Here is a 23,139-nt window from a genome sequence, read left to right as displayed (position 1 = left end):
ATTTAAAAAATTTTTAAAAAGGGAGAAAGAGAAAGAAAGGAAGGAAGAAAGAAAAGAAAGAAAGAAAGAAAGAAAGAAAGAAAGAAAGGAAGGAAGAAAAAAGGGAGAGAGAAAGAGAAAGAAAAGAAAGGGAGAAAGAGAAAGAGAGAAAGAAAGGAAGAAAGGGAAAAAGGGAGAGAAAGAAAGAGAGAAAGGAAGAAAGAAAGAAAGAAAGAAAGGAAGGAAGGAAGAAAGGAAGGAAGAAAAAAGGGAGAAAGACGGACTCACTAATTAAAAAATAAATAAATTTTAAAAAAGGGAGAAAGAGAAAGAAAGGAAGGAAGGAAGAGAGAAAGAAAGGAAGAAAGAAAGGGAGAAAGAAAGGGAGAAAGGGAGAAAGAGAGAAAGAAAAAGAAAGAAAGAAAGAAAGGAAGGAAGGAAGGAAGGAAGGAAGGAAGGAAGGAAGGAAGGAAGGAAGGAAGGAAGGAAGGAAGGAAGGAAGAGATAGTCCAGTCCAGTGGTTAGGGAGTTTGCCTTGTCCTGCGCTAACCAGGGTCCCATGATCAGGATCCCATATTGTCCCTGAGCATTGACAGGAATGGCCCCAATGACCTCACTCCCTGCCCCGCACTGCAAATAAAGAAAACAGCAAGCAAGTGGCCTGTTCTCTTAGATTAGCATCACTTCCTCCCCAGGCTGGTGGGCGGGTCAGGGATGGTGAGCTGTGGGGCAGGCTCTGAGCCAATGAGGAGGCTGTGGGCAGAGAGGGTGGTTGGCGCCTCTCTGACAGCCTGTAAACTCCGGCATCTGGTTCCTCCAGCAGCAGCTGCCCCTGGGTTCCTGCTCCCTTCGAAGGGATAAAGGAGCAGGGTGTGAGGACCCGAAGGGCGAAGGGACACCTCTGGCCACCCTGCCCCAGCCCGCTAGGACCCCCAGCATGGCCCGGCCCCCCACCCTGCTGGGTCTGACTCTGCTGCTGCCTCTGTTCTAACAGACCTGGGAGCCCACCAGAGCTGGTAAGTGACCCCTTATCCTGCACTCGGACCCCAGGCTCCCGCAGGCTCCCAGCCCTGCACCCTGCTCGCCCACCCCTGCACCCCCACAGACAGGATCAATGGCCCCTCGGGGCCCCTGCAGCCATCAGGGAATCAGCAATTCCAGTCCCACGTGCTTAGTCACTCTGTAGGATAACATTAGTTTGTCGGTTCTCCCTGGCCGCAGGGAGTTTAGGTTTATTGGGTTACACCATCACAGTGCTCCCAAGGCACTCCCATTCCTCTGTGTTCATCTGTAACCTCTTCTTTGGGCTCTGCTTCCCCAACTGGTCAATCTCCTTTATCCCCAAATCAGACTCTGTTGCCTTGGTCAGATCCTTCTGATGTCGGTGGGCCCCAGCGGTGATTTATGTGAAGTGTTGAGGAGAAAGACGGTCACTTTTTCCCCAGCCGCCTCTGCCACCCGGGACCCAGAGTTACTGGGTTCTTGTCTCACCTCGCAGAAAGGAATTTCAAGAGTAGACAAGCAGTGAATAAATAGATTTTATTTGGAGGGGAAAGAGAGAGAGAGAGAGAGAGAGAGAGAGAGAGAGAGAGAGAGAGAGAGAGAGAGAGAGAGAGAGAGAGAGAGAGACAGACAGACAGACAGACAGACAGACAGACAGACAGACAAGACAGACAGAGAGACAGAGAGAGAGAGTAATGTCCTCAAGAGAGAACACGGGCTTCTTCAAGGGTGGAGAGAGCCCCTACACACATCCCAGCATGAGACACGAAAGCATGAAAGTCCACATCTCAAGAGGGGAGATGTGGGCAATACATGTGCTCAGACGCCACATGTGCTCAGCCGCATGGCGCAAGCCGCACATAGGCTCTGGCAGCATATGCGCACCCTTCCCTTATTCAAGGTGGCCTTTATAGGGTTTCTCCAACCTGCCCCCATGGGGGTGGGGTGGGGGGGGGAGGCTTCTTCCCAGGGAGGTTGGGAGTGGTGATGATCTTTGGGCTGAATGAATCAGATTAAGGGAGAGCTCCCAGAGTTTGAGGAACTTCATGGGGAGGGGTTCAGTCTCCTTAGGGTCTGCTGAAGGTCTTACCAGGTCTGTTTTCTGTATCTACAGGGCAGATCAGTTTTAGGATTTTCCTCCCAGAGGTTCTATTGACCTAAGTTTTGTTGCCAAGGGCTGTAAAAAACATCTGCCAGGGGCGCGACTGGGCTCGGAGAGCCCCAGAGGCTCTCCCTGTTGGCCGCCCCCGGGTTTTCGAAGGGATGGGGAGGGTCAGTCCCAGGCCACTCGCCCAGCTGGGGCTGCTCAGGCCATGGGGCAGACGGAGGAGGAAATGAGGGCCAAGCTGGTTGATTGATCAGTTGCTGTTTATTCCATTCTCTCCATGTTCCTGTTCCAGTCTCTCTCTGAGCTCCCCAGTTTTCCTCTCTCCTCTCCCTCCCGCAGCACTCCCTCCCTAGTTCCTCAGGCCTCCATCCCAGTTCTCCTGATTCTGCTCTCCACCTTGCCCTCTAGGCTACACACAGTCTGGTAGCAAAATCAACATAAGAAAGCCCTTCCTGGGGCTGGAGCAATAGTACAGCAGTAGGGGCGGGTAGGGCATTTGCCTTGCAAGCAGCTGACTGGGGTTCGATTCCCAGCATCCCATATGGTCCCCTGAGCACGACCAAGAGTAATTCCTGAGTGCAAAGCCAAGAGCAACCCCTGTGCAGTGCATTGCCAGGTGTGACCCAAAAAGCAAAAAAAAAAAAAAAAAAAAAAAAAGCCCTTCCTGAGCTTCCTGAGGGCCCATCAGGTTCAAAGGAAACACCACCTAGAGGCATTCCCCTCCTCCTAGCATCTTAATTAACATCTCAATATTAGTTATTTTTGTATGGGCACACTAAGAGATACATTTGAGGCTTGTAGGGCTCCAGGGAACGTCTTGCCACAGACTCAGACTATAGTGCTCAGGCCAGACTAATCATTCCTAACCCTAGCAGGGTCTGAATCTAGTTACTACTTTTGGATCATGACAGCATTTGTCCATGACCAAGCTCTTAACTTACAGTTAAGCATTAGGCATTTTGGCCAGGCCCATCTCGATGCCAGGGTAGCACATAACTCACCGCTTGTCCTGGGTCCATTCCATCCCTTGTCGGGACCCTGCTTTTGGGGGTGCTAGGAAGTAAGGTGGTAGGACCTAAGAGAGGCTTAGGTTAAGAGAACAGATGCCCAGGAGGAAAATATCATGTAGAGTCAAATGACTCCCAGGTTACATAAACATAGCATTTGCTACAGTCTTCCTGTGCCCATGCAAAAGGACATGGCTCTGAATAAACTATGCAAAGAACTCTAGGACAAGAGAAAAACAATATTTACAAGTCAACAGAACACAAAGAAAGAAGTTACAAATAAACACAGAGGAATGGGAGCACTGTGATGGGAGTAACCCAGTAAACCTAAACTACCTGCGGCTATGTTATCCTACAGAGGGCCTTTCCCTATCTACCTGCCTACATCACTTCTAGGACACTGGATTTGTATTTGTAAGTGTAATATTGCTTTTCTCTTCTCCTTATGCCCTTTGCATAGTTACATTAGAGCAATGTCCTTTTTGTACAACTCAGGAAGACAGTTAGTGCTGTGCTTGGTATTTTGTAACTTGGGAGTTAATTGACTCCAGATAATATTCACTCCTGGGCATCTGTTTTCTCGGCTTAAGCCTCAGTTGCCCTTAGTTACTAGTATCCAAAAATAGGGGCCTGATGAGGGACTGGATGAACCCAGGGCAAGCTGTGAGCTACCCTGGTATTGAAATGGGCCAGACCAAGTGCCATGATACTTAACTATAAGTTAAGAGCATGGTTTGAACAAATTTTGCCATGATCCAAAGAGTAACAACTGGACTAGGACCCTGCTAGGATTAGGAAAGACTAATCTGGTTTGAGCACTGTAGTCTGAGATCTAGAGCTCCCCACGAGAACCACCCTATAAACTTGATGTATCTTTTATTGTGTCCATACAGAATTACTAATATTATTAAAGAGTAGAAGTATGATGAATGTTTAAATGGTTGTTGGACTAAGGAAAGGAGAAACGCACCCCTAAATGGTATTTTGCCCGTAGGCGGGTCATCTGGCTGAATGAGAATTTGTCTTAGGAGAAGCTTCCCCTGAGGGGAGGACTTTACATCTGTTGATTGTATGAACACAACTATGTGTAATTGCTACCCCAACCCCTCATGATCTGGGATATAACTAAGGCTATTAGGAGTGGGCAGGAGGGGCTGGAGCGATAGCACAGGGGGTAGGGCTTTTGCCTTGCACGAGGCCAACCTGGGTTCGAATCCCAGCATCCCATATGGTCCCCTGAGGACCGTCAGGAGTAATTCCTGAGTGCAGAGCCAGGAGTTACCCCTATGCATCGCTGGTGTGACCCAAAAAGCAAAAAAAAAAAAAAAAGAGTGGGCAGGAAAAGCATCAGAGAGAACCCAAGGGGGAAATCGAGGAAATCGAGGAGAGAAGGATAGAAGGATAGAGGAGAATGGAATAAACTGCAACTGATTGCCAAATAACCTAGCCCTCCTTTCCTCCTTTGTCTGCCCACTGCCTTTGGCCATCTGGGGTGGGGGAAGCAGAGCACAGAGAAGAGGTTACCCCAGAGGAATGGGGGTGCCTTCGGACACTGTGATGGGTGTAACCCAATAAACCTAAACTCCCTGTGGCCAGGGAGAAAGGACAAACCAATGTTATCCTACAACTCTGGAGAAGGGGCACAGCACCCCATCCCACTCTGCCCCCTAACACCCGGCTCTGAGATACCCATCTATCAGCATTCACCAGCAGTGACCCCTCACCTCAACCCTACCCCTATGTTCCAGGGACCAGGGCGACCCCTCCCGAGTCAGCCTCAGCTCAAAACAGGGTCAGGCATGGACCCCTGGAAAGGCACCTCGCGGAGGGGATGGACTGTCTGTGAGTGAGAGGCCATTAGACCGTGTTCTCAGGGTCTGAGAACTGACCCTGGGGCTCAGGGTTACTGAGCTGGGTTCCAGGGTGACTGAATGATGGTGGTGGGCCCCACACGTGGCTTATGTGAGGCAGGGAGGAGAGAGAAGGTCACATTCTCCCAACCCACCTCTGCCACCCTGGGACCCAGTGTTAACTGGGACTGAGAAAGTCTCTGATCAGCCCCTGCTCAGCACAAGCCTGAGCTCAGCCACCTCCACCAGGTGACCCTCAAGCCACACCTGAGGTCAGCTTAGCCTCCTAGGGAGCAGCTGGGGAGAGTGTGGGCTTCTCTGAAGGTGGACAAGCCTTGAGTGGCCTCAAAGGCCGGCTTTTATATGCATATTCTCAGGGCTTGCCTTGGTCTGCAGTTTTCTGCCAGAGGTGGGGGTCTGATCCCTGGATTGTCACAAAGGGACAGCTTCAAAGTTTCCTGTGAATCTCCTTTAAGTCTGATTGCACTTCCTGCCTCTGCTGAAGTCTGTCCCCTCAGTAGTGGTCTGGCCTTCTCTGGTCTGTTACTGGGGCTAGGTGAGGCCTCAGTTCCTGTTTTCCTGTAAATTTGGCTTCTGCAACTTCAAGGCTGCTGATATTATTACTTCCCAGGAGACTCACTGCCATTGTCTTGGAAGGGGCCTTACCTATTGCCTCCCTCCCTGCCTACATCATGAGCAAGTGCTGGACACCAGGTGCTCTAAAGCCCGGGGCGGGGCTGTGAGTTCAAGACACTCAGAGCATCTTTTGCAGAGTTTGAAGGGGGTTCAGAGACTTTCTGAGGGAAGGTACCACATGGGGTGTTTCTGGACCCATGGAGCAGAGGGTTTTTTGTTCTCCCCACCCCACAACACACACACACACACACACACACACACATACACACACTTATTTAAACACCACCCTGGGTTACAAATTAAACTCATTTGTTACAAGCATTCAATATTCCAACCCCATCCACCCATCACTGTCACTTTCCCTCCACCATAGTCTCCATTTTTCCAACCACCCATCAAGCCTGTCCTCTTAGGAGGATCACTATAATTTATTTTATATTGCTTGTTACACATTAATGGTTAAAAGAATGGTCAAGAATTATTTCCTTAGAAGAAGATTAGTGAAAATTGTATGCCACCATGCAAATAATAATTCCTCATGTAGGGATTATTAAGATGTTGTTACAAGTTCAGCTTCTGTGTTAGTGGTTTTGTTTCCCAGAGTAGTTGGCTTCTACACTACATCTTATCCGGCCTGGTGAGCTGCCACTGGACTGTCAGGGTTGCCGTGTCTTGATGTCACAGGCAGAGTAGCTGGTTCCTGGGCATGACAGCGGGGGCTTCGGAAGTTCAAGAAGGCGGGGAGAGGTAGCCCACCCCAGTTCCATAAAGTCAGGGGCTCTCAGCCACTGGGACCCGTGTACTTGAGGTTTTGAAGGGTTAGGTTCACTGTGAGGGTAGTCATCCTGAGGTGAGGGGTGCTTGTTTGGGGGTGTGGGAGCCAGAGGCTGCCAGATTTTGGGTGGGAACTGGTCTGCCTCCTCCAAGTGTTATGGGCACTAGGAGTGAGATGCACTAGGAAACGTTTGTCAGGAATTGTTCATTAGCTGATCAGCAACTGTTCTCTCTGCCCAGAATTTGAAGAGGAGAGCAGCAGCTTGTCCCTCCCACCACCACCCCTCCCCCCCCCAGTTTTTCCAAGCTTTTTATGGACCTCATTCTCCTCCCATTCCCATGCTAAGTGAGCAAACAAGCTGCATTTAGAAGCCAGAGTTAAGTGATTAGCGAAGCAATCTATTGATTACAAAACAGGACTATTAGCAGGACAATAGATGAAAAATTCATTAACTTAGAAACTAAAAATAAAACAGTTGAACAATAGTAAAGCAAACATCAAAACAGGGTAGTCAGGGGGGCTGGAGTGATAGCACAATGGGTAGGATGTTTGCCTTGCATGCAGCCGACCCGGGTTCGATTCCCATCATCCCATATGGTCCCCCAGCACCGCCAGGAGTAATTCCTGAGTGTAGAGCCAGAAGTAAACCCTGTGCATCGCTGGGTGTGACCCGAGAAGCAAAAAATAAAAATAAATAAATTAATTGAGAAAAACCAGGGTAGTCAGATAATAGTTAAACAATTGATTGGTTGGTTCTGGGACTAAACTGTAAGCGTCAGGCCACCCTCTTCATTCATCTCCCATGTCCTGTGCTTGTTTTTCTGCCAAGTGAGCACTCGTCCTGCCTGTCTACCAAAGGAGCACACATCCTGTTTTTCGGTCGAGCTTCCTTGCACACATCCTGCTTTACGTCACATAAACACACATCATCTTACCTGTCAAAGGGTCTCACATTCCAGGCTCCAGGGTCAAAGTTTGCCTCTTTCTCAGGGGAGTGGGGTCGGTTGGTCAAGAGCGCCCCCTGGTGTCTCAGCCAGGTAAGGGTCTGGGGAGTTTTTGCAGCTAATTGATCCCTTTAAATAGATGATCTCTTTATTTATGTGTCTCTGCAGCAAGGCCAGTAAAGATGAGTTTACCTGTTGGCGGAGTGGTCTGTGGGTGCGACGCAGGCTTTTCATTCTTTTTGCTGGCTCACCCTATTTTAAAAAAAATTTTATTTATTTATTTATTATTAGTGAATCACCATGAGAGTACAATTACAGATTTACATATTTTCGTGCTTATGTTTCAGTCATACAATGCTCGAGAACTCAACCCTCCACCAGTGCCCATTCTCCACCACCAATGATCCCAGTATCCCTCCCAGCCCCCAATCCCATCCCCCCTCGCCCCGCCTCCGTGGCAGGGCACTCCCTTTTGTTCTCTCTCTCCTTTTGGGGTTTGCAATGGGGGTATTGAGTGGCTCACCCTATTTTTAGGGTTAGATAAACATCCCTGTCACCCAGAAGTGAAACAGAAAGTGAAACAGCTTTTGCTGCCCCCCACCAAGCTGCTCCAAGCCCCTTGGGGTTCTCTCACATCCGGGCCCCCAACAGCAGAGGGGGGAGTTGGTGTCAGTGGGCCCCACTGGTGACTTATGTGAGGTGGGGAGAAGAGAGACAGCCACTTTCTCCTCCGCCTCCGCCACCCTAGGGCCCGGTGGGAAGACTAGGACTGATGCAGTCTGTGATGAGCCCCCTCTGGGCAAGGGGCTGAGCCCCGCCAGCTCCATCAGTGGCTGTGGAGACGTAGTTCTGAGGGGCGGGGTGGTGGGAACCGGGATTCCAGGCAGGACTCAGAGCAGGAAGGGAGGGGTGAGACCAAAAGAGGTAAAGCAGCAGTGGTGGGGCTGGGGGTGCATATGGGGCCGGTTAGAGGGGGAGGTGTTGTGGGCAGGAGAGACGGGATGGCCTGGTTATTGCATAAGATCCTCGAGACTGTTTTGGTTGGACTTTTTTTGGGGGGATGGAAGGTTTTTTGTTTTTTGTTTTTTTGCCTGTACCTTGGCAGTTACTCAGAGCCAGGTCTGGGACCTGCGTTTACCTAGGATAAAGGCTGAGAATTGAGATGTGCATGCTCAGTTCCTGCCTCCAACCCATTGACCACAGCTCTGCCATGACCACACACCAACACCACCACACCCACCCTCATTGTCTACACCTGGGCCACAAACACTAGCACCACACCAACCCTCATTGTCTATACCCAGGCCACCATCACCACTGCCAAAACAATGCTCATTGTCTACATGTGGGCCACCACCACCACCGCCCTACACCACACTCTCATTGTCTATCCCTGCCCCACAAACACCAACACACCGAACCCTCATTGTCTACACCTGGGCACCGACACCACCCTTTTTCACTGCCTCCTTCAACTCTTGGGTCACAGATATTCCCATGTGGTTGGCCCCCCAACTGCCGTCTACACTGATTCCCACACTGTCTACACCTGCTCCTTCAGCAGAGTCCACGCACACTGCCTCAGCTGCTCTCTGCTCCACACTGCCCACTCTGCAGCTGCTGCCCCCCACCCCGCGCCCTCTGCTGAGCTCCCAGCCCATTCCCGCGCCCTTTCCAGCATCTCCGCCAGCGCTTCCCAACCCCTGTCCACAGACTGGTGCTGAGTCACAGGAATTTCCTGCTGGACCAGGGGAAAATATACTAGGATTTGTCAGTAGTATTTTTGTTTTCTGCTTGATTTCTGTTTATTTGTAAGTTAAATTAATAATGGGATTTTTTTTTTCTTTTTGGGTCACACCCGGTGATGCACAGGGGTTACTCCTGGCTCTGCACTCAGGAATTACTCCTGGCGGTGCTCAGGGGACCATATGGGATGCTGGGATTTGAACCTGGGTCTGCTGCATGCAAGGCAAATGCCCTACCCACCGTGCTATCACTCCAGCCCCAATAATGGAATTTTTATTGTGATAATAGAATTAACAATGAATACACAAAATACTTTATAAATAATGTGAATTATTTCTTTTTTAGTGGTCGGTGAGATATTTTTATTTTTACTGGTCTGTAGGTGCAAAAGGGTTAAAAAACAATGGTCTACACTGGCTTCCTGGGCCTCACAGCACTGTCCATGGTCTACACCTGTGGTCTAGGCTGCAGCTGGGAGGTTCTCGCTGTGACCTGTGTCATTGACACTGGTTGCTGAGCCTCTGCCTCCATGGGCAGCCTTCACATCCTGTCCTGCCAACTCTGGCCCCTCAGGGAAGGATCCACATTGTCTTTCCCAGTTGTGACTTCAAGTGTGCAATGAGTTTAGCAGCTGAGAGCTTCCTCCCCAGCAGAGGAACAAAGCGATGGTGGGTGGTAAAAATGGCCCATTTAATGCAGGGTTGTTAATGTACTTGTAGAACATCTGAGGAGGGTCGAGGTATAGGACTGCACGGAGGTGGGATTGATCATTTACAGAGTTAAAGCATTTTGGTGGAGGCAGTTTTCTTGGGGGGGACTGACTGAAGGAGATAATCTCTCTCTTAGGGATATCTATGCTGCTTTTCTCCTTCCCTTGCTACTTAATACTTTTAGTTATTTGGATAAACACAGTAATAGATAAAGATTCCAAAACTCAGTTCTTTGGGCTCTGAGGGCAAGCAAGGCTTTGACTGTAACTCTCAGATAGTCCTCAGTCTGGTCCAGCTTGTCCTTTGCCATGGGGGTCCTGTGTCATAAGTCATAATGACTTGCATGAAGATTGTGCTTTTATGCTTTCTAGACTTTCCTATTTTGATGGTAAGTTAGTTTTGCCACTCGCCCCAGGTCCATCCCAGTTCCACAGCGGGATCTCCCTTTGGTGGGTGTTAGGAACTACGGCAACTGAAGCCTGAGCCTAGTAATTATGACAGATGCGCAGAAACAGATACACTTAACTCCCAAATATTGGGAGCATAGCATTAACGGTCTTTCTGTATTTAAGCAAAGAACACTGCTCTATAGCAAAATATGAAAAGGCTGTAGGGTGTGAGTTCACAAAGCATAACTGGGTGCTGCCCGGCATGTGTGTTCAGTGGCTGAGAGTCACCTCCCATCCTTCCCAGGCCTCCTTAGCAGAGAGACAGAGAGACGGGGACCACAGCCTGATGGGGAAAATGACCGTTTCACACAGAGCTGCTAGCACACCTATAGAACATCTGAAGGGGTCAGAGATATAGGGCTGCGTGTCCATATGATTTGCAGAGGTAAAACATTCCAGCAGAGGCAATTCTCTGGGGGAGATTAACTCGGGAGACACTCTGTCTCCCAGGATGTCTATATTGCTTTTCTCTTTCCCTCTAGTCATATATATATCAAACAATTAAACCAAACAATTAATTCTATTTCTTGCCAATGCATTCAGTTGTTTGGATAAACACAGTAAGAGATAAAGATCCCAAAACTTAGTTCTCTGGGCTCTTAGTTCTCTGAGAGCACGCAAGGCTTTTTACCATAAATCCCAGACTAAGTCCTCAGGCAAGTTCAGCTTGTCCTTCCCATTGGGGGGAGGGGGGGTCCTGTCTTTTAAGTCTTAACAGCTTGCATCAAGACTAGCATTTATGCTGATGGCGGAGTAGCTTTGCCACTCACCCTGGGTCCATCCCAGTCCCACGGTGGGACCTCGATTTTGGGGTGTTAGGAATTACAGCAACTGAGACCTGGGTCAAGTAATTATGATGGATGTCCAGGAGTAGATATATAATCAAAGTCAATCAACTCCCAAATATTAGGAACATAGCATTAAGCTCTTTCTGTATTTAAGCAAAGAACATTGCTCTATAGTAAAATATGAAAAGGCTAGAGGGGAAATAGAGAAGCAAGTAAATCACTACAAATACAAAATCCAGAATTACCAGAAAGCTTTGGCTTGTAAGTGACCAAGACAGACTTGGGGAACTATGACAATAAGAGGTAAAACACAAAGAAAAACTTAAAGATAAATTCAGAGGATTAGGGATGCTCACAAGAGCACTCACTGTATAAGCTTTTCTGGGAGGAGGAAAAAGGGGAATTCACTGATGAAGCCTAAAACTTAGGGTTAATATCCAACAATAGGGGAAATAGAAAAGCAAATAATTTACAACAAATACAAAGTCCAGAATCATCAAAAGGTTTGACTTCCAAGTAACCAAGCCTGCCTCAGGGAATTGTAACAATGAGAGGTAAAGCACAAAGAAAAAGGGTTAAAGACAAATTTGGGGGATTAAGGGTGCTTGTAAGAGCACTGTAAGATTCTCAGATGGGGAGGGGGAGGGGGCAATTCACTGATGAAGCCTCAAACCCTTAGGGTTAATATCCAACACCAGTATAGAACCCAGTGCCCTCTGCCCGACACTGTCTACACCGGCTCCTCAGGGGCTGCCTACCTGGCCCACAGCTGCCTCCCTGCTGCCCCCTGGCTGTCTACACGGCCCCCAGCATCTGCCTGGTCCCCCTCACGCAGGCTCAGACCCTCGAGCACCCCCAGATCAGGCCCCTGGAGCAGCCAGATGTGGGTCCCAGCAGGGCCCTGTCCTGAGCGTCCCGTGTGGTGTGTGTGTCCTGGACGTGTCCAACACACTCCAGGGATCACCCGCACCCCAGACTCACTGTTTAGGGGTGCCTGTATCCCCACACCCATCCCAGCGCTCACTGCAGGAGCAGCAGAGCTGGTTAAGCCTCCCTCACCCAGCTGAGAACAAAGACTGTGAAACTCTCGAGAGAAAGATGAGTGTTTGTTTTGTGGGGAGGCCACACCTGGTGATGCTCAGGGGTTACTCCTGAGTGCACCCAGAAATGATTACTGGCTGTTCTTGGGGTAACATATGGGAAGCCAGAAATCAAACCCAGGTTGACTGCGTGCAGGGCAAATGTCCTACCCACTGTACTGTCTCTCCGGCCAACAGAACAGTTTCAAGCATTAATAGTCCTTGCCCCTCCCCAGAACCTTAGATCATTAGCCATGATGCCATCATTAGCCCACTCTTTTGTGCGCTGAGTGGCTAATTTGAATGCTGATGACTGCAGCGTGTCAAGGGCTATATGGAAATGGGTGGCAGGTGACAGGCGGTGTGGACAGTGATGATCCAGACTCGCGGTCGACACTGTCTCAGCCTGTGCCACTAGCAGCCCCCCGCAGTGCCTGTCTCTCATGCACCCCCCAGACATGCTTGACTGCATTTGCAGGCCCTGGCAGGAGGGCGCAGAGCAGAAGTTCCCAAGCACTTGACACCCAGAGCAGGGGCTGGACCCTCAAGGACATGAGAGCATTTGGCATCCATCGTGGAGAGGGTTTTGCATTCTTTGACTAGATGCTAGAACTTCTTTTCCTACTTTTATGGCCACGTCCAGTAGTACTCAGGGGTTACTCCTAACCCTGTTCTCAGGGATTACACCTGGTGGGCTTGGGGACCATAAGGGGTCCTGGGCATTGAATTGGGTTGGTTGAATGCAAGGAAAATACCGTCCCCACTGTGCTATTATTCTGGCCTCAAGCCTGCTTTCACACATAGACACACACACGCGCGCGCACATGCACACAAACACACACACACTCACAGATACAGAGAAGAATACACACAATTTGAGAGCATATTTTCTGTAAATACCAGTATTTACAGAGAGAATACTTGGGTGTTACAGAGGGAAGAGATTAATGGTCACATAACAGATAAAATCAGGGGATGGAGCCACAGCTCAGAGGTGAGGACTTCCCTTGCCCACTCCAACCCAGGTTTGGGTCTCGGCACCTCAAATGTTCCCTGAGCCCTGCCAGGACTGAGCCCTGAGCACAGAGGCAGGAGGGAGCACGAGCACCACCAGGTGTGGCCCAAAGAAAACCAAAAAATGTTGATAAAGTAGAAGAATGTGGACCTTGTCCCAGCTCCCCAGAGCCCCGTGGTGTGTCCTTGAGTTATCAGAGTAGAAGGTGGGCCCAGGGGGTCGGTTTCACATTCCTGGGACTTGAGATAACTTGGGGCTTGTAAGAGGTGGGTTCAAGGAGAGGATCAGCCAATGAGAACCACCCCCAAAAGGGGGTCAAGAGACAGGAGGGAGAGGAAGTGGTCACCCCAAGGTCAGCAGCTGTGGGGTTGACCAGAAGGAGGCTGCCCTGTCTTGTTCTGGGGTCCCCGTGCCAGCTTTGGGGGCTGAGCTTTGGAATGTAGCAGGGGAAGTCTCACCTGCATCCACGTCACCCTGATGTCGCTCATCCGTCACTGCATCCTTGCCCCCGCAAGGATGGGGACCAGCTCTGTGGCAGGAGGAACTGATCCTGAGTGTCTGGCTCTGCACACAGCACTCCGGGGCTCCTACCAGCCATGGCAACAGTGTTCAAACAGGGGTGCCACAAGAGGGTCCAGCCCCAGGTGTCCTTCATGACCACAGCCTCTGTTTTTGTTTTTTGGGCCACACCTGGTCGTGCTCAGTGGATGCTCCGTGCTTTGTGGTCAAGAGTAGCTTCTAGCGATACTTTGGGGAATGTATAGGTGCTAGAGATAAAATAGGGTAAGCATTTTTTGGAAACTGAGGCACTGAAAGAGGAAGCAAGTCTCCCACAGCAGCCCAGGACTCTAGGCCGCTGCAGAAGGCCCACAGATGGGCAATAATCTAGCCAAGAGCACTAGCAAGGGATCTGGGTGTGTTTGGCATGCCTCACGTTCCTCGCCTGGCCAGTAGAGGGCAGCAGTGGGTGGCAGGCCCAGCGCTGGCCCAGGGCCTCACTGTGGGCAGGTGCTCCCAGCCCAGTCACCATCTGGACCTGCCCAGGCTCTGGGCCCCACTGCAGCATATTCTCACAATCACTATAGGGAAGAAGACACAGAGCAAACAGCCCCTGGGGGACTGTCCCTCCCCAGGACCCCTTGCATGTCCCCAAGTTCTGTCCAGCTGCTGTGGTACCTGCTGTCTGTCTGCCTTTGCTGTTGCTGTTCTGGGGTTCCATGGATGCAAGTGAATGACCCACACTACTGGCCTCCCCTCCCCCCACACCCAGTGGTGCTCAGGGATCACTCCTGGCAGTGCTTGGAGGACTGTATGTAGTGCCAGGGGTCAAACCTAGGTTAGCCACACGCAAAACAAGTCCCTACCCATTGTGCTATCTCTCTGGCCCCTTTATTTTTAAGTGTTTCAGAAATGTCTCTACTGTTTCCAATAAGTTGGCCCAGTTTATATCCCTCCAGTGGTGGGTGAAGGCTTGATTCTCCCCACCCCGAGCACAGGTGGCAGAGACAGCTCATGTGCATTTCCCTGCTGGGTGACAGAGAGAGTGTCTCCAGGTCTTGCCATGTGGATGTCCAGGGCATGGGAGAGGGCTCAGTGGCTGGAGGTCGAGGGCTCAGTCGTCTGCTCTGCTCATGGGAGTCCCTCCATGGACCCCAGCACTGCATGGAACCCCGCCAACTGCCTCCAGCACTGAGTCAAGGCCAAGGCACCTGTGTAAACCTGGAAAAGCAGCCTAAGGAAAGAAGAATGTTATTTCCCCCCCCGTATTTCCATGGTTTATTTTTGTTGATTTTTGTTGTTGAGTTTTGCTGCAGCAGAGACGTCCATAGGTGCCTGGTGAATCAGAGTCAGTCCAGACCTCGCCTGCAGATGCCCAGGCTCAAGTCCCACCTATGCTCTTACCTGCTGTGACTGTGGCAAAGGACCATGTGCCTCAGTTTCCCCTCTATGAAGCAGGCTTGACAACAGCACTTGCCTCAGAGAGTTGCTGGGAGAGTCAGTGCTGAGCCGGGGAACCCTCAGAGCAGCCCTGAGCTTGGGAGGGGTCACTGTTCTCAGTTCCTTTTCACTACTTAGGAAGAAGGACCAGAGAGGCTCAGCAACCAACCTGAGGCATCTCAGCAGAGTCTGAAAGTTGTAATCATCCCCTTGTGCCAGGATGCCCGCCCTCTCCCCACCCTGGTCTGCCTTGGAGTAATTACACCATTTGTCATAGATTTTAAGGCCTGGCAAGTCTTCCCTGTGCACACCTCAAGGCGGGCGTTCCTAGTGTGCAGTGATGACAGGGTCACCCTCTGAGAGATCCTGAGTATACTGACAGCCCCTAACTGTGCATGTAAGTGGTCTAATCAGTGGTCTTTTAAAAAATTAATATTTAATTGAGTCAGTGAGATGCACTGTTACAAACTTTTTCATGGTTGGGTTTCAGTCACACAGTGCTCCCACATCCTTCCCTTCAAGGGCACAGCTCACAGCATCAGTGTCCCCAGTTTCCCTCCCACCAGCCTCTATGACAGGACTTTTGTTCTTGGCCTCCTTTTTGCCCTCTCTCTCTATTCTCTCTCTCTCTTCCTCTCTCTCTCTCTCTCTCTCTCTCTCTCTCTCTCTCTCTCTCTCTCTCTCTCTCTCTCTCTCTCTGCACTGTATTCTGCTTGGAATACAGATACTGAAAGGTTATCGTATATATTCCTTTACCTACTTTCAACACTCAGTTCTTGTCCGGAGTGATCATTTCTGTTATTGTCACACTGGTCCCTTCTCTATCCTAATTGCTCGTTGCTCCCCCACAGATCATCTTTGACACAGGGCCATCTGGCACCCCGACCAGATTCCGTACATCCTGGTCTGGCAGGATGGGGTAGAAAATCCCTGCTCCTGTTAAAACCTTTCCTTCACTCACAAGGACAATCGACTCATTGCCTCTCCCGGGTCCTGGCCCTGAAAGAGTCAGGATTGAATTCGGGAAAATCTTAACAAGGAGCCTAGGGTGGACCCTCTGCCTGTTGTCCCCTCCCTGCTCATCAGCTTCCGCACCTCCTATAGTCTCAGAGTCTCCTTGACCGTCCTCCCTGTCAGCTGCCTGACTCAAGCCAACCAGACTCGCATGTGGGAGAGGAGAAAATGGGGGTGGGGGCAGGGGGTGTTGGGCCCTGTGGGAGGGACGTGAAGTCGGGGCCTCTGAGATTGCCCTCAAGGCCCCACTGATTCCACCAATATTTTGCCCCTGCGAGCTTTGGGGGCATGGATGATACGGGCCACCAGGCTCTCCAGTATTGGCTGTTCTCCACTAGTGATCTCTATAACTGAAGAACCCAGAATGTTCTCTGACAAGCACCAGTACCTAATGAGCTTGCTTGACACAGTTCTTTTCCCTCATTAGCCAACCTGGGATGATTGCCAGCAGCTAATGAATGTCTTGCTCACGACAGAGGGGAGAGAGAGAATCCAAATCCAAGCAGGGAAGCTGGTTCCTGGGAGGACAGACTGCCGACGTCCAACCTGAACCTCATCAATGTGGCTTTCCCCTCTCGCGGCCTTTGTGGGACCACAACGTGGCTGAAGGTAGGGAGAAGCTCCAGGTCTGCCGCCAGACTCTTATGGCTGGTCGCTGAGCAGCAGCGTGAAAGCCGACGAATTGGGCCAAGGTAGGAGATGTGAGGCAATGGCCCAGGAAAACCCAGCAGCCTCCTCAGAGAGAACCACGGAGGCTTTCGAGCAGTGTACCCCCATGGACCCCAAGGCCCAGAAACCACAGCAGTGGGAATCACAGCCTTTGTCAATCAGGCAGTTCTAGACATCCAGAAGAAACTGCAGGAAACAAATAGGCTGGGGGAGAAGGTTCTGCAGGATCTCAGTGTTGTAGCTGAAAGGGTGTATTATAACAACAGGGAAACCCCAGAGGAGAAACAGGACAGGGTAGAACTGAGGAGAGAAGACAGAGGGCAGCAGAGAAGGTGAGACAAGCTGGAGCCATGGCTAAGATACCTCTGGCCGCCACGGCTCCCGGTCCCAGGGGAAGGCAGAGGCATTTGGAGAGAGTAGAGTTGAGGAGGCACCTGCTCGGGATCACAGGTGACAATTGCAGGGACACCAGTGCACACACTGTAAAGGGATGGGACATTGGGCACGAGAATGCCCACAGGAGCCATCCAGACCCAAGGGACTGCCCCAGATCTTGGTGGCAGATGCAGACTACAAACGCAATTAGGGTGGTCAGAGCTCAGATCCCCTCCCTGTGCCCAGGGGAAGCTTAAAAGTGGGAGAGGACCCATTTGATTTCCTGCAGGATCCCAGCATTCCATTTTACTAAAGCCAAAAGGAAAACTGACAGAACCACCTGTTGGTCCAAGGAGCAACTGGGATGAAAGCATACCAATGGACTTCCACTAGAGAATGTAGTTTGAGTACCTGACAGGTAACCCGTTCTTTCATAGTCCCACCCCTCTCCTCGGGCAAGATATACTCATCAAAATGGGGGTGAGGATTTATTTTGAGCTAGACGAGGTCATAGTCACAGTGGAAAGGGTCCCCACTGCAAGTGCTGACTCTCCTGGCTGACAAATTCTGGCTCCACCAACCGCCACATGTACCTGCCGATGACATGGCACTCTGGGTTGAGAAGGTACCAGAAGCTTGGGCTGAGACAAGAGGACTTGGGTGGGTGAGTCATAGGCCGCTGGTGTACATAAAATTAAAGCCAGGAGCAGAATCCCGTTAGGGTAAAACAATACCAAATGACTCTTGGGGCATGGCAAGGCATTACCCTTCCCTCCACCCACCGTCCAGAGACTTCTGGACCTGGGGTACTACGGGAGTGCCCATCTGCTTGGAACACCCTGGACCTCCCCATGTGGAAGCCTCATTCTATTGACTATAGACCAGGGCAAGACTTGAGGGAAGTGAATCAGAGAGTCACGGACATTCACCCTCCCGTTCCCAAGCCTGCTCAGCTTGCTGTCTCCAAATCACCAACGGGACACCGTCTTGGACCTGAAAGATACTTTAGTTAGTCTGTCACTAGCCCCCCCAAAGCCAGGACCTTTTCGCATTCGAATGGATCAATCCAGAGAGTGGTATAAATGGACAATTGACATGGGTTAGGTTTCCACAGGGATTCCAAAACTCCCCAGCCATCTCCATGAAGACCTGGGTGAGTACCGAAGGAACCACCCTGACTTAACTAGATTGCAGTATGGGGATGACAGCCTGCTCGCTGCACAAGACCAGGCAAAGTGCCAGGAGGGCATGGAAGACTTACTTTGGACCCTGGGTAATTTAGGGTACCCGGCCTCTGCCAAAAAGGCACAGGTGTGTAAGAGGGAGGTCATTTATCTGGGTTACATCCTGAGCAAAGGACAGCCATGGCTTATTGAGGCCATGAACCAGACTGTACTATCAATCCCAGAGCCCAGAACCCACGGTCAGTGAGGGAATTCTTGGGCTCTGTCAGATTCTGCAGGCTGTGGATACCCAGATTTGCAAAGCTAGTCTGGCCCCTATACGAGGGGACCCAGGAAGGGCAGCCATTCCAATGGATGGCCTGGGTGCAGGAGGCATCCAGAGACCTGAAAATCATGCTCTTGACCAGACCAGCCTTGACCCTGCCTGACCTCACCAAGCCATTTCAGTTACATGTAGATGAAAGCAGAGGACTAGCCAAGGGGGTCTTGGTCCAAGGTTTGGGATCCTGGAAAGACCGGTGGCATACCTCTCCAAGAAACTGAGCCCAGTGGCAGCCGGGTGGCCGTCATCCCTAAGAATTATCGCAGCTATGGCCTATTTGAGGGCAGAGCCTGGAAAGGTACCCGTGACATATTCAATATGCAAAATACAGTAACAATAATGGGTCTCAATCCCCTGACCTTGAAAGAGCCTTCAATATAGCAGTGCTGGGGAAGACGAGTAAGGAGAGGCTGCTAAAATCTCAGAGCAGGGACAAATGGAGACATTACTGGCGCCAGCTCCAATAAATCAATGATCAACGGGATGACAGTGATACAGTGATGGCCTATTTAGCCAAAGATATAGACAGATTGACTCTGGGACAGACGCTTCAGGTGATGACTCTCCATGCAGTTGACTGGATATTAAGGCAACCTCCCGGCGCTGGATAAGTAATTCCAGGCTAACTCATTACCAAGGACTGTTATTAGATTCCCCACACATCACCTTTCTTCCCCCTGCAACCCTCAACTCGGCCACAATTCTCCTGGACCCAGACCTGGATGCAGCCCTGCATCAGTGTGCCGACATACTAGCCCAGGTGCATGTGGTGTGTTCCAATCTTCAGGATAGACCTCTGGCTGACAGTGAGTTGATTTAGGACACTGATGGGAGCAGTTTTGTCCATGGAGGGAAATGGTATGCTGGAGCCATGGTGGTGGTGGACAAAGAGCCAGTTATCTGGTCAGCGCCCCTACCTATCGGTACCCCTGTCCAGTGGGCGGTGCTCATCACTCTCACAGAAGCCTTCAGGAGAGCAAAAGGGAAGCGATTGACTGTATATATGGATAGTAGCTATGCATTCACCACCGTCCATGTGCAAGGGGCAATATACATACAGAAGGGACTACTGACATCCAGAGGAAAATAAATCAAAGACAAGGAAGAGATTTTAAACCTACTAGAGGCCTTAGGAGGGCCCAGTAAGCTATCCATAGTACACTGCCCAGGGCATCAGAAGGCCAACTCGCCCGTGTCTAGGGGAACCAGGCTGCGGCTTGAGGGGCTAGGAGAGTAGCACTTGAACCCCAGCCTGTACTGACCGTGGCCCTGCCTGACCCGGGACATAGAAGCCTGCCTATAGCACCCCCCTACACTGAAACTGATTAGGAAGGAATACGCCAATCATCAGTCCCTGGACAGGAGGATGGGTGGTGAAGGATGGTGAGGGCAGGATACTACTCCCCGAGGAACTGGGAACACTGAGGCTCCACGGCACCACTCATCTGAGTGCACAGAAAATGTTGGATTTGATGAAGAATATGGGCCTGAGTTTGCCAGTGGCCCGCTTCCAAACTGAGACTCTAATTAAAGAATACCGTGCCTGCCAGCTGATGGCAACCAAGAAGACAGCGGAGCACTCGGGAGCTTGGGTGAGAGGGAACCTATCTGGGGCATGCTGGGAGGTGGACGTTAGGGAGCTGAAGCCAGGGAAGTAGGGGTGTAGGGACCTGCTGGTACTGGTAGATGCCTTCTCAGGGTGAATGGAGAGGAGGCCTTTCCTAGCAAGTCCGAGACAGCTAAGGTAGTGACCAAGATCTTACTAGAAGAAATCCTGCCCTGCTCTGGGCTGCCCCTGAGGATAGGATGAGATAACACGCTGGCATTTGTATCTAGAATCATCCAGAGATTAGCGCAGATATTGGGGACCAATTGGAAACTATGTTGTGCATATAATCCCCAAAGTTCAGAACAGGTTGAGAGAACGAATCAGACCCTAAATAAATCAGACCCTTACCCAATTGGCACTAGAGACTGGCAGAGACTAGGTGGCCTCCTTGCCTTTGCTTTATTTAGGGCAAGAACACTTGGCCTAACTCCCTATAAGACCGTGGATGGGAGACCCCCCTCCTGCTCTGCCTACCCTCACCAGTGATGTAATTACTAAGGCCACTGAGCACGGCTTCTTTTCCTCACACAGACCCTGCAGAGGACACACCCCGGGTGTGGCCAGCACTGAAGCACTCTACCAGTCCCCAGCAGCGCTGCAAGCCCAGGGCTACCAATCCGGGGCCTGGGTTCTGGTCCGACGACACAGCAGGGCCACTCTCGAGCCCCAGAGAAAAGGGCCCTATCAAGTGCTTCTTGCCACCCCGACGACTGTGAAGGTGGACAGGATAGCAATCTGGGTCCATCACAGCCACGTCCGAGCGGTGACCTCCAGAGAACTACTGGCTGACCGGCTGGAACCTGCCTGGAAAATTCCCGACACCCCACAAATCCCCTGAAGATCCAGGTTTCCCAAGATTGACCGACGACAAGGGGAACTGTGCTGCCACCTCGACCCTCCTCCTGCCATAGCCAGAACCGTAGGACAAGCTCCATCGAGACACGATGGTTTTGTGCATGCTCTACCTACTCCTGCTCACTGTCCAGCGGGGAACCTCTTCCCCGTACGGTCCCAGAGAAGGGGAATGGCTCCTGACACTCACCATGTCAGGAAAGGAACTGGCCAGGTACAATGGGACCGACCAACCAATCTTTGAATTGGACCTATGTTCCCTCCTGGGGGATGTTGACACAGGACTAGGTGGGGGAGCAGCCCTCCGGACATTCATGGACCCTGCTCAATATCACTGGGTGCCGGGGACATCATTTGTGGGGTGCGGCTGGCCAGGATATTATGAGGCCAATCTCCTGGCCACTGACTTCTATATCTGTCCGGCCAAAGCAAGCCCCGAGTGTGGAGGGCCTGAGGACTATTATTGTGCAAAATGGGGCTGTGAGACTATCGCCCCTTGGGCAAACAGAGATGTGGACTTAGAAATTCAGAGGAAAGGAGAAAGGCCCAGGAGGGTAACTAGGACACGAACAACAGGAAACAACAATCCCATAGTTATCAAAGTAAAAACTTGGCAGCAGCATTTCATTGCCGGTGATGGTTGGAGCACGGGAAAAACTTGGGGGATCAGGCTGTACTTGGCAGGGAGAGACCCCGGGACCCGATTCACCATCCAATGGAGACCCAAGAGGGCTTCCCCCGAGGGGATAGGACCTTCCCTGGATGTCATGGGAATAGGGGTGTAGGAGAACCTGATCTGGAAAAAGGGGACCCCAGGGGCAACACCACATTGACTGAGCCCTAGGCTCAGCCCTTGCTCAATGCAATATAATGGACGTTCTTGTATTGGAACTTCTCATTCCAACCTCACAGAGGATTGCTGGCTCTGCCTCGATCCCTGACCTCCCTTTTACTTCAGACTGACATGAATAGAGAGTCTCATTAACATGTCTTCCTCAGTGGGCTGCAGCTGGACTAAAGGAGTTATAACCCTATGGAGATTCAAGGCACCAGGTTATGTTTAAAAAGCAATGGGTTTGCAGGGATGCAAGGATGGTTTAACATTCGGAAATCAATCAACATAATCCATCATATCAACAAAAGTAAAGATAAAAACCATATGATCATATCAATAGATGCAGAGAAAGCGTTTGACAAGATACAACACCCATTCATGATAAAAACTCTCACCAAAATGGGTTTTGGAGGAACTTTTCTCAAGATAGTCAAAGCCATCTACCACGAACTTACGGCAAGCATTATCATCAATGGAGAAAAACTAAGGGCCTTTCCTCTAAGATCGGGGACAAGACAAGGATGTCCACTCTCACCACTTCTCTTTAATATAGTACTGGAAGTACTAGCAATAGCAATCAGGCAAGAAAAAGATATTAAGGGGATTCAGATCGGAAAGGAAGAAATCAAGCTCTCACTATTCACAGACGATATGATACTATACCTAGAGAAGCCTAAAAACTCTAGTAAGAAACTCTTAGAAACAATTGACCTGTACAGTAAAGTCGCAGGCTATAAAATCAATACCCAAAAATCCATGGCCTTCCTATATGCAAACAATGAGACAGAGGAAAGGGACATGAAAAAAGCAATCCCGTTCACAATCGTACCCCAGAAAATCAAATACCTTGGAATCAGCTTAACTAAAGAAGTAAAGGACCTCTACAAAGAAAACTATAAAACGCTACTCCATGAAATAAAAGAGGACATGAGGAAATGGAAACATATCCCCTTATCATGGATAGGGAGAATAAACATTGTCAAAATGGCAATACTCCCCAAAGCATTATGCAGATTTAACACGATCGCTATAAGGATACCCATGGCATTCTTCAAAGAAATGGATCAAGCAATCCTGAAATTTATATGGAACAATAAACGCCCACGGATAGCTAAAACAATTCTTGGGGAAAAAATGATGGGAGGCATCACCCTCCCCAACCTTAAACTCTACTACAAAGCGGTAACAATTAAAACAGCATGGTACTGGAACAAAGGCAGAGCTGAAGACCAATGGAACAGGGTGGAATATCC

At 50.3% G+C, this 23,139-nt stretch overlaps 1 long non-coding RNA gene across 1 annotated transcript; it reads left to right on the top strand.

Annotated features, from left to right (window-relative positions):
- The first annotated feature begins 817 nt into the window (after positions 1 to 817).
- On the top strand, positions 818 to 22,770 carry LOC129406837 (uncharacterized). Its single transcript, XR_008631291.1, has 3 exons — positions 818 to 995; positions 16,468 to 16,649; positions 20,731 to 22,770. It is a non-coding gene; the product is annotated as an uncharacterized LOC129406837 (long non-coding RNA).
- Positions 22,771 to 23,139: the final 369 nt, after the last annotated feature.

Source organism: Sorex araneus, chromosome 8 (assembly GCF_027595985.1).
Source record: "Sorex araneus isolate mSorAra2 chromosome 8, mSorAra2.pri, whole genome shotgun sequence".
NCBI lineage: Eukaryota > Metazoa > Chordata > Mammalia > Eulipotyphla > Soricidae > Sorex > Sorex araneus.
Note: the sequence above shows the minus strand (reverse complement) of the source record. Positions and strands in the feature narration are given on the sequence as shown.